We start from the raw sequence: 11,648 nt of genomic DNA on the forward strand, positions 1-11,648 counted from the left end.
GTCTAATCGTAGCACACAGGTAAAGGGAGATCATTTTTATGGTTTCCTTGCTATATGAGACTGCACAAGCACAGCTAAAATGCAGAAAAACCAGCAGGCTACCAGGGCTGGGCATAGAACCTTTAACAGTTTCACTGCTGAGCAGAGTTTTATAATTTTATCATATGAATTACATATATAATGTATATTAAGTGCAGATTTCTTATTGCTCATGCACCGAAAGAGCGTTCAGGAAGAGTTAAAGGGACTATGAAGTCAAAATGTAATAATTCAGAGAGAATATGCAATTTAAAAAAATACTTTCCAATTTACTTTATCACTTTTGCTTTCTTTGCCATAGAATGCTAAGCACATGTGCACGCTCCTGAGCCTACCTAGGGTTACTTTTAACTTTCTGTCAAATTGCCTGCCCTGTTTGAATCACGAAAGCTACATTTTGACTTTAGTGTCCCATTAATATGAACTTAGTATAACTGGCAAATTGGAAATGTGTGGAAAGCTGGCAAAATACAACTCCCAATATCAAGGACTTTTGTACATATGGTTTAGAAAGAGTCTCAGACGTGGAAACACAGTTTCCGTTACAACATGGGTGACAGGTATATATCCAGGGCAGTGGCGTATTTGTTTTGTGCTGCCCTAGGCACTCAAAATTCTGCTGCCACCCCCCTCAAAGGTTTTAGGCCTTTTTTACACTTAATATTTTTTGGGGCCATTGTGTATAATGTTTTTGTTTTTGTTTGTTTTTTAATAACAATTAAAAAGAAAATGGGCTAGCAAAACACTTGCCTACCGGTGGGTTGAATTGCATGCATCTCATACCATTTTCTCCCTGAGAGAAGGTGAAAGAAAAGAAGGGGAGTGGTAAAAAGAAGGGAAAGGAAAGCAGGGAGGGAGGGCGAGAGAGAAGAGAAAAGTGGTGAGGGAAAGAAAGGAGCAAGGGAGGGAATTTAGAGAAAGAAGGGAGTGAGTCGAGGGAGGGAGGGAGTCGAGGGAGAAAGCGAAAGAAGAGAGAGAGGAAGGGAGGGAAAGAAGAATACACTTTGAAACAATCACTGCCCTTTACATGCAACAACACACATTTTAAGTGTCCGTTTCCTATTTACTCCATGGGTTTATGAATACAAAGAAAGCTAGCTATTAGTAGCTAACATACATTAGCTCTGAGAGTTTATGATTAGACATCACATGAATGCAGAGAAAGCTAGCTATTAGTAGCTAACATACATTAGCACTGAGTGTTTATGATTAGACATCACATGAATGCAGAGAAAGCTAGCTATTAGTAGCTAACATACATTAGCTCTGAGAGTTTATGATTAGACATCACATGAATGCAGAGAAAGCTAGCTATTAGTAGCTAACATACATTAGCACTGAGTGTTTATGATTAGACATCACATGAATGCAGAGAAAGCTAGCTATTAGTAGCTAACATACATTAGAGCTGAGAGTTTATGATTAGACATCACATAAATGCAGAGAAAGCTAGCTATTAGTAGCTAACATACATTAGCGCTGAGAGTTTATGATTAGACATCACATAAATGCAGAGAAAGCTAGCTATTAGTAGCTAACATACATTAGCGCTGAGAGTTTATGATTAGACATCACATAAATGCAGAGAAAGCTAGCTATTAGTAGCTAACATACATTAGCGCTGAGAGTTTATGATTAGACATCACATAAATGCAGAGAAAGCTAGCTATTAGTAGCTAACATACATTAGCGCTGAGAGTTTATGATTAGACATCACAAGCTGATCTAAGCAGTGCAGCCACAGACGCATCCAGTCTGTTAGCTGCTAAGACCTGCAATAAGCACTGCGCTCGCAGACCCACCACAGCTGTTAAGGGGGGGCAGCATATCGGCACAAGGTCTTCTCCTCCAGCCTCACCTTGGAAGCATATCCCCAGTCAGGTTTCTCGCCAAGAACGCTTCCACTGCAAAAATGCCTGCGGATCTAAATGAAGCAACGGTTTAAAGGAGCACTGCCTGTAAAGAGCGACCTTAATTAGCGCATGTGCCTTGTCTTCTCTGTAAAAGCCTGGACTTTATAGCTCACTGTACTGTGTGCTGGCTTTTAGAGAGAGGATAGGGCAGATGTGCTGCCCCTCCCAAATCTGCTGCCTTAGGCACCAGCCTTGTTGGCCTAGGCACCAGCCTTGTTGGCCTAGGCCATAATACGCCACTGATCCAGGAGTGAATTTTGTTTTTGTGCTGACCCTATACTATTTATATCACCCACCCAAACCACCTCCAATCATGAAAGTAATTACATGTGACATGTTAAAGGGACAGTCAGGGGTGATTTAAAGGGGGTGCTACACATTCCCGTATTCTGCTGTAGCTCACCTATTCCTGAGCTGCCCTGAATTTATAAAAGAATATAGGAAGACAGGTAAAGGATGGAAATTGAATTAAAAAATGAATACAAATAGGGCCCCATGGAGATTAGGTAGGAATAAGAAGTTGCAGATGGAAATTCCCCAGTACTTCCTTTGTATTTAGCTTTTTGGACCCCAACACTAAACAGAGGGGCAGCACAGCTGGGGTATCAATGTATTAAAGTGATGGTAAACCTTAAATAATCAAATGCCATATATTTAATCTTTGCCATTAAAAAAGTGTGTGTGTGTATTTTTTGTTTTTAATCAATCTGTGAAAGGGTTAAATTAGTGCATATAGTAATGCTTCTTTTGCAATGTTATGCCGGCTCACTTTGATGAACTTTTTTTTATGACAATTCTAGAGAACATCCAATCAGTATGTGTGTCATTTGACAATCTTGAAGTCTAGCCCCTTTAAAGTGGATGTGACTGCTCTATACATCACAGCCCAGCCAAAAGAGGAAATTAAGGGGGGTGGAGGAACAGACAATATCAATTAGGATTATAATTATTTTATTATAAAATATATACACTTTAAAAAAAAATTTTTATGTGGTTTTATTTGCAAACTAATATATTTTTCATTGCAACATTCTTACAGACTTAAATTTACCATCACTTTAAGTAGTTGCAGAGTGGTGGCGGGGGATTGCTTAAATAAAACTATAAAGTTACAAAATTACTGCAGACTGAAGCTCTGATGGGCGCTATCTGGTTACATTGTCATGTGCCTGGTCACTGACTAAAATCAGCTGGGTAGCTGTGAGGTTGCAGGGAGAGATAACAACATGAGATTTCAGCAGCCTATTGCACACAATAATCACAATGTAAGGTAAGGCTAGGATTGGGTTAAGGTTAGGGGATGGGGTTAGGGTTAATAACAGGTTAAGGTTTTGGATCGGGGTCACGGTTAAGGATTAGAGTAAGGTTTGGAATTGAGGTTAGGTTTGAGGATTGGTAGCACTGTTAGTAATTGGTTTGGGACTGAAGTAGGGATTGGTTTATGGGGTAGGAACTGGGGTTAAAGGGACAGGAAACCCCAACATTTTCATTCATGATTTGGATAGAACATTCTATTTTAAACAACTTTCCTATTTACATCTATTATCAAATTAGCTTTATTCTCTTGTTATCCTTTGCTGAATAAACATTATTCCACTACTGGCAGCTAGATGATAACATATAGTCAGCCAATCACAAGAGACAGATGTGTGCAGGCACCAATAAGCAACTAGCTCCTACTAGTGTAGGATATGTGTGTATTCTTTTTCAACAAGGGATACCAAGAGAACAAAGCACATTTAAAAATAAAAATTAATTTAAAAGTGTTTTAAAATGACATGATCTATCTGATTCATGCAAGTTTAGTTTTTGACTTTCTTATCCCTTTAGGGTAAGGGGCTGAAGTTAGGGTAAGGAAATTTGGCAAGTGATTGGGGGTTTTAAGAAAATAATGTTAGGAATTGGTAACCATACATGAAGCCCCAGACCATTGCACGTTTACCATTAATAGTTTTTAAACCCCTAGACTTTATGGGCTAAAACTACAGCTGCCATCATTAATGTGTTTTCAGAAATACTGCTATAAATACAACTAAATCAACAGCCTCCTTAACTCACTCATCAAAATAACTACATTCTGTCAGCTTAGAATATAAATGATGTGTCAATTAAAAGTTTACAGTTAAAATAATGCAAGATACTAAAATCACATAGTAAAGGCCAATGGAATGTAGGAGTATTTTTTAAATATGCAATGGAAATAAATCAGTGCATTGAAGAATAAAATACCCGAAAAATACATTTTATAATCATTTGCTAGCAAGTTTTGCAATTTAGTGGCACACCCCTTGAGTCAATTCAAATGAACGCCTGCATATATCAAGCAATCATTGTGGAGCATGAAGGAGAGTCAGGGGTCTGAATTTCATGGAATGCACACCACCCTCTCTATGGGAAAGTAGTAAAACTGGTTTCTTGGCTCAGAGAATGCAATTTTAAACATTTTACTTTTATTATCTAATTTGCTTCATTCTCTTGGTATCCTTTCTTAAAGAAGCAGCAATGCAATACTAGGAGCTAGCTGAACACATTGGGTGAGAAAATAATATGAGGCATATATGTGCAGCCACCAATCAGTGGCACCTGAGCCTACCTAGCTATGCTCTTCAACAAATGATATCAAGAGAACAAAACAAATTAGATAATAGAAGTAAATTGGAAAGTTGTTGAAAACCCCATGCTCTATTTGAATAATGGAAGAAAAAAAAAATTAGGTTTCATGTCCCTTTTAAACCTTGTTGGCTGCAGTACATTGCTTTAGAAAATTCATACAATACGCCCAATAAATAGTATTAGTCCTGTAAAGTTTAGTTTGTGATTTTAGTGTTTTATTAAAAGGTGTTTTGGTCTTCTGTCCTAATAGAAATATTTTTTTTTTCTTTTTTCTGCAAGCATATACAGACACCAGACACACCCTGCTCTCAAAGCCTTGAGCCAAAATCTTATTCTGACCGCAGTGTATAAACAAGACTGGCAGCCCAGTAACATACGCACACTCACTGTTACTCACAGTAATAAGTCTTAAAATAATTTAACAAAACTTGTAATAATATGAAATCTACTACTAATAATAATAATCTCAATCTCTGTAGTAGTGTATCGTACACATTTTATATGAGGAACTCCTCCAGTTATTTTAATAGCAAAAGTGGTGAAAAGCCTCTCAAAATCACACTATTCTCATGGTACAGTGGGAGAAAGAGGGCACAAATGCCCCCCCCCCCCAAGGTTGGGTACATGTCTACAGTCTGATCATGCTGATGAGGTTATTTTAAAGGGACATTGAACTTACAAAATACATTTTTTTTAAATAATTTAAGACTATTATTTAGTTAGCCTAGTTTACTTGGTTTGCAAATCAAGAGTAGCTCATGTAATACATCCATTAAAATGTCCCTAATTAGATTTAAATGAATTTGTGATCTGAGCTAACCAATCGCTGTGCAGAATTTTGCAGGCTTGTGTAGATAGAAGCTCTCTCTGGGAGTGTAACAATAATAAGGTATTTTAGAGTAAGAGCAGGGTAAAATTAACATTTGCTTGTTTTTTAATCTGTTTGACACCATATTTGGAGTAATAAATGTGGAAGGGCTTGAAAAGAGTAGGTCTTTTTTAATCCAAAACTAAATTAAAATTTACATAAGACGAGTTTCTTAAAAGACAAGAATCTTCTTTCTGAAAAGAGGGGTCACTTGGCCATATAGACAGTGCCGGATTGGCCCACTGGGATGCCGGAAGACTTCCCAGTGGGCCATTGGCTTCACAGAGCCACATCTTGGGCAGAGGGAGCCTCCTAGCAAGGACATGGTGTGAGCCTTGTGCACAGTGTAGCACATCTATTCAACGCTACTCCGCTCATAGGTTGGGCTATGGGGGATGGTGTTGGGTTGGCTAGGAAGGGGGAAGGGCTGGTCTTCATAAATTTCAGGGCCAGTTTGATTTCCCAGTCCAGCCCTGCATCTAGATTTATTGTGGTTGATGTTAAATATCAAATGTGTTTAACCCTTGATTTAGCATAAAAAGAGGTCGGGCACAGGACATCTTTCCCCTCTTTTAGTTAAAGGGACACTCAATCAAAATTAAACTTTCATTATTCACATAGAGCATGCCATTTTAAACAACTTTCCAATTTACTTCCATTAACAAAATGTGCAAAGTCTTTTTATATTTAAACTCCTACTGAGCATGTGCAAGAATAAGTGTGTATGCATTTGTGAATGGCTGATGGCTGTCACATGGTACGTGTATGCATTTGTGATTGGCTGATGGCTGTTACATGGTACAGGGGGGAGTGGAAAAAGACATAACTTTTAATATTAAAAAAATATATATATACTACTCATTTGAAGTTCAGACTAAGTGCTATTGCATTGTCCTGTTATCTTGCATTTGTCGATTATGCAAATCTACTGTGTTGACTGGTCCTTTAAGAGGGAATATGAGGCTCTAGATGTCATGTGGTCGATTGGAAAATACAAATTATCATGCTAGATATTTGCTTTAAAGTTATTATTTGAGTGTTAAATCATATATATATATATATTTTTTTTAACCTTGATATTATGATATATAGGCTATTTTTTGGCCCCGTCCCCCCCACCACAAACACATAAACTAGGAATCTTATGAATATTTAAATGGACATACAGTTGCAATAAGAAAATGCCCTAATGAGTTAGAACGTTTTATTATTGCAGTAGATTAAGCACATAGTTAAAGTCAGCTATGGATCAGCAATACACTAATAACATTGAGCCAGTTATTGGTGGCTATGCAAACATGCCCCGCCCTTCCATTGGCTTCCCAGCTATGTTTAGCTTGGGACCAGTAGTGCATTGCTTTGTTAAACACATAGGTACAGTATATACAAGCAATAGTGAAATAATGCATTAGTAGATTGTAACCTTTTTGTCCCTTTACAAAGTTGTCTGGAAAGATACACCTCAAAAAATGAAAAGGTAAACATTTATTAAATTTAGTATTTTCAGCTTAGTTTAGTAACCCTAACATGTATGGTATAAAGAGGCAATATACGTCCAGTGTCACCTTTGACAAAAACCCCTCAGCAGAGTAAGTTACAGTTCTGTTGAAACCATTATGTTGTTGTTTTTTAGTCAGACTTACAATGGACTGTTACATGGAAAACTCCACCTCTGAGAAATCTTAACAACAGTTGCCATGATTTCTACTTGACAAATAATAGAGCAACGTCAAGAAGGGGAAGGCACAGTGTGTGTGTATGGGGGGGGGGGGGGGGGTTGTTTGTTCAAATATATATGTCATCCTGGTTCTACCAAACTCAGCTGGGCGTGGAAGAAACATTAATTTCCTGTTCTTTCAAGAAGAAATGCTATTTAATATACCCTGCACTGTGTACTCCCCCCCCCCCTTGTCCCTGTAGGTAATGCTCACAAGTTATACGTTCTTACAGAGTCTAAACTACTTTATTGTCTGTGCTAAATAAAGTATGTATAACTGACTATAGACAAAAATTATCCATCAATGCATCTCTCCTCTGCAATGCTAACAGAAGTAAAGGTCTTAAACCAGTATGGAAATTAAAGGGACATTATAAAAAATGGAATTAATTATAACATACAATGTTTGTTTTAGAATATCCTTTTAAGAATAGCAGAATTAATTCAAAATGAAAGTTTGCCTTGTCCTTTTCCTAGATACACATTGTCCTATGTATAGATAGATAGATGATAAATGCACACACAAAAATCTGCACGTATGTTCTCATATGTGAATAAGGAGAGACTCCCAAACTATTGTCATTTTAATCTTTTTTAATTCTTAATGTATTAAAGCCATTTTTTCTACTTTCTAACTGCTGCTGCAAGTGCTGCTTTGCTAAATTAATTTTGGGGGTCTTGGCAGTGAGCACATTCGTGTGCACTGTTTAGACACATGACTGCAACGCATTTCAGACTATCAGTATACCACTCTCCAGGGTGCCAAATAAAAGCATAATATTGTATTATTGCAGAAACAAAACAATCATTGGTAACTTTTAATGGGACATAGATGTAAGTTTAATGAATCATTCCCAGACAAGTTATTGTGACATGAAAAAAGTTTGTTTAGCAAAGATCTGCCCCTCTGCTCTAGCTTTATTTGTTTTTAGTATACTGTAAATGTTATAGCCAATCAGAGGCTGTACCAGCTGAGCCATTTATACTTGTGTAGCTCCTGGTTTTCCCTTTCTATGGGTGAGAGGCAGTTGAGTGTGTGCGCAGCAATTCATTCTCTGCCTCTCCCCCATGGTCATGAGCCATATATAAAGTATATGCATTAATATAATTCAAGTAATTGTCATATAAAGCATATAAGAACATTAGCAGAGTAATCCTTTTTATGGAGTAGTTACGCTTCATCACACAAAAACTGAGGTATTGTTTCAATATTAGAGATTAATAAGCCATTGACTAAGGTGATATAGAGAAACATGACTGTTTAATAATGAACAGGGGTGGAACTACCATTTGTGCAGTAGGTGCAGTTTTAACCAGGGTCCGAGTTCTGGGGGGCCCATAGCAGCCTGTCTATACATAGGAGTGTGCAGAATGTGTAATACAGGGGAGTCTTGCATTAGTGCAGAATGCAGGTACGTCTACCTATCCTCAATATCATTATACAGAACAGCAGGTATATTACTACTATTGCTAACTACTGAGATACCTTTGAGGGGCCAAAAAACTTTGTACCAGGGCCCTCTGTTAAGTAGATCTGCTACTGATAAATAATAAGCATGCTTTAGTGGTATTATTCCTCTATATCATCACAGAGACTCCCTTTTCTTCAAACAAACTCACACACCCCCACCCTGTTACATAGAAAAGCTATTTGCCCTTGGGGTAGTTTCCTTGTACACACATGATTTTTTTTTTTTTGTAGCTCAAAGGGTGTGAAAAATCCGTAAATGTCTAGAACATTTTAAACTCACAAACTGGTATAAAAATGACCTTTAATTAGAACATTCCTGTTTGAGATAATATAAATATTGTGAAACCAGAACCAATAGTTACTTGTTTAGATAAATAATATGGCAATTGCTTATATTATACTTGACATAACACAGGATAATAAATAACACCCTATTTGCAGTATTGGTAGATGTGCATCTAACATATTATCTTACAAAAATACTAATATAAGAAGCAATATAATGTCAGTTATAATATAGCAAGTCCATAAGAGGTAGCCAGACAGCTGACATAATGCTATGTCTGCAATATCATGGACCACCCATGGGGTAACAGCACAGTAAGCCATTAACACCATTACAGATTTCAGCTTCATTTTAGGTGATCCCTGCTATTTAGCTGTTATGTCTTATACTTACCTTAATGTCAATCAAACGGATTTCTGTGCTCTCCTTGTCTGCAAGTAATCACCAGCTTCTGCCAGTACCTATAGTGTCCCACTGTCACCTCCTACAGAAGCACAGCTTTTCCTACCTGTAACCTGAGATCAGACTAATCTGCACTGATCCTCCCACCTGACCTGTAGGTTCCACCCAGCCTAACCTAGTCTCATAGTAAGACACCACCATCAATCACAGGATCGTTGGTAATTTCTAGCAAAGCATTTTAGTCAATAAGTAATTTGCATTCCTTTTTTAACTCAGAAGGTAGAATTTCTTTGTACAAAGGTTGCCTTGCTAAAATAAAGAAAGCAGAAATAAAAGAATGCCGTAGGAGGCACGGAGGGTGAATTTAATATGGATGGTTAACAGGACAGGATTTACACAGCACAGATTGCAGGACACCTTATACTATTCTCTCTTACTTTTCTCTTAGCAAGTATGGGCTGGATTACAAGTAGAGCGCTATTTATCACTCCCAATCGCACGCTAATTTTCATATTGATAAAAAGGTGTTAAAAGGAATATGGTATATGGCAAGGTGACATATATACACAGATAAGAAGATATATATATATATATATATATATATATATATATATATATATACTGTATATATACTTTTTTGTGCCCTTCCAAATAAAGGGCTAGATTACAAGTGGAGCACTAATTTATAGCACGCCCGCAAATGGGCAAATTTCCCGTTGGCGGGAGCGTGATAAATAGTTTTTTATGAAAAAAAAATGTATTCCCCCCCCCCCTATAAAATAATGATTGCACTAGGCAGTTTTTAGGAGTTAAAAGTTGCGGGTGTGGGGTGTTAGGAAAAAAAGGCACTGAAAAGTGCCTTTACATTGCGGTCTATGGGAACTGTGTGCTCCCTGCAAATATATGTATATGCTTATAAATATATATATTTATGTGTTAATATGGGTAATCAGGGGGCAGATTTTATACAGCCTGTCAAACTGGGGATGCTCCCTAGGGAGGTACAGGAATCATTTCATACTTCTTCTTTGACATACACTGGGATTAAATGGGGGTAGAGCAAATGGGGCTACTGCTCCAGTAGGAGCGGATGGAGGGTTTCTTTATGATGCCCATCAGCCTAGTAATTTTTTTAAATTCTGGTACATCGATGGGGGCCCATTGCTGCTTTGCCAAGAAAGTGTCAGGCTGATGGGCATATTAATTAGTTTGGGTGACAATGTTCCTCAATACATCATCACCCAGAAAAACCTCCATAAACTGCTGGGGGCTAAATCCTGCCTCATCCATATTTATGCCAGGATTTGCAGTGAAGGGTGGGATATCTGGCCTCTGGTGATGAGGCGTTACCCATTCTTCAGTAATGGTAGCTGGAGCAATACGTCTCCTTCTGGCAGGGGGGCTAGCAGCCACAGATACCTTACTATCAGTTGAGACTGTATCTAATAATGTATATGAGCATATGGCTGGGTCAAAATTGGGTTCTGAGTCAGACATAGAGGCGTCTGACTCTGGCTCAAGGATGGCATATGCCTCGTCAGCACTATATATTCTCTGTGACATTATTTATTTTTATCTGTCACAGAAAAAAAATTACTAAAAAAAATCAACACTAAATTTAAATGAACTAAATGGCTCAAAAAAGAGCCTTTGGGGGCGGAGTCTGGCCACGCTAGAAGATGGCCGGTTTCTAAGAGGGCTACAATATCCCATTCCAGCTACAAACCCTCTACCTGATGTGTATCCCTCTTCTTTCCCCCTATACACCCTTCTTAAGTGATGGGATGGGACCCTGCGTCGAATGACAAAGACAAGGCAGCGGTGAGCCGAATGATCATACCGCACCACATGCTGCAGCTGAACCTGGGGCCTAACCACCGCAAGTGAGCTATACACAGGAGCGGACAAGCGGGACACCCGGAGCAAATAGAGGCAAGTCGACACATACCTACGAACGCTAAGGCATTAGCACTAATACCACAAGAACCCTCCTGCAAGTCTCATGCCCCCTGCGTGTCGGGAGCGCGAGACGGATAGCCAGTGTGTTTTCAAGGGATACCGAAGGGGACACTCTTAAATGGCGCACAGCATATAAACCCCAGAGAGCCTTTGTTAGACAATTGTGCAACCGGACCTAAGCAGCAAACCAGCTTATACACCATAAAAGCTCAGATTGAACAGATCACGACAGGGCAGTATCTTGAGAAAGGCTGTCAAGCCGAAACGCGTAGATACCTGAACCTAGCCACATCGATTTGTGGTGAACGCAAACCGGAGGGAGTTTTTTTCTCCTGCTACTTTTACATCTTCATTCAAAAAGCTGAAGCCCCGAAAAGAAT

General features: G+C 38.5%; 1 protein-coding gene across 2 annotated transcripts in view; it reads right to left on the reverse strand.

Moving 5' to 3' along the window:
* VILL (villin like) overlaps positions 1-9,434 on the reverse strand; it is a 154,181-nt gene extending 144,747 nt beyond the window's left edge. Inside the window, exon 1 of one of the 2 annotated variants that reach the window (XM_053713771.1) lies at positions 9,301-9,434. The gene's annotated coding sequence lies outside the window, so the exon portion shown is untranslated. The remainder of the gene's footprint in view (positions 1-9,300) is intronic. The other variant, XM_053713770.1, reaches the window with a different exon arrangement.
* Positions 9,435-11,648: the final 2,214 nt, after the last annotated feature.

The sequence above is a fragment of the Bombina bombina genome, chromosome 5 (genome assembly GCF_027579735.1).
Source record: "Bombina bombina isolate aBomBom1 chromosome 5, aBomBom1.pri, whole genome shotgun sequence".
Lineage (NCBI taxonomy): Eukaryota > Metazoa > Chordata > Amphibia > Anura > Bombinatoridae > Bombina > Bombina bombina.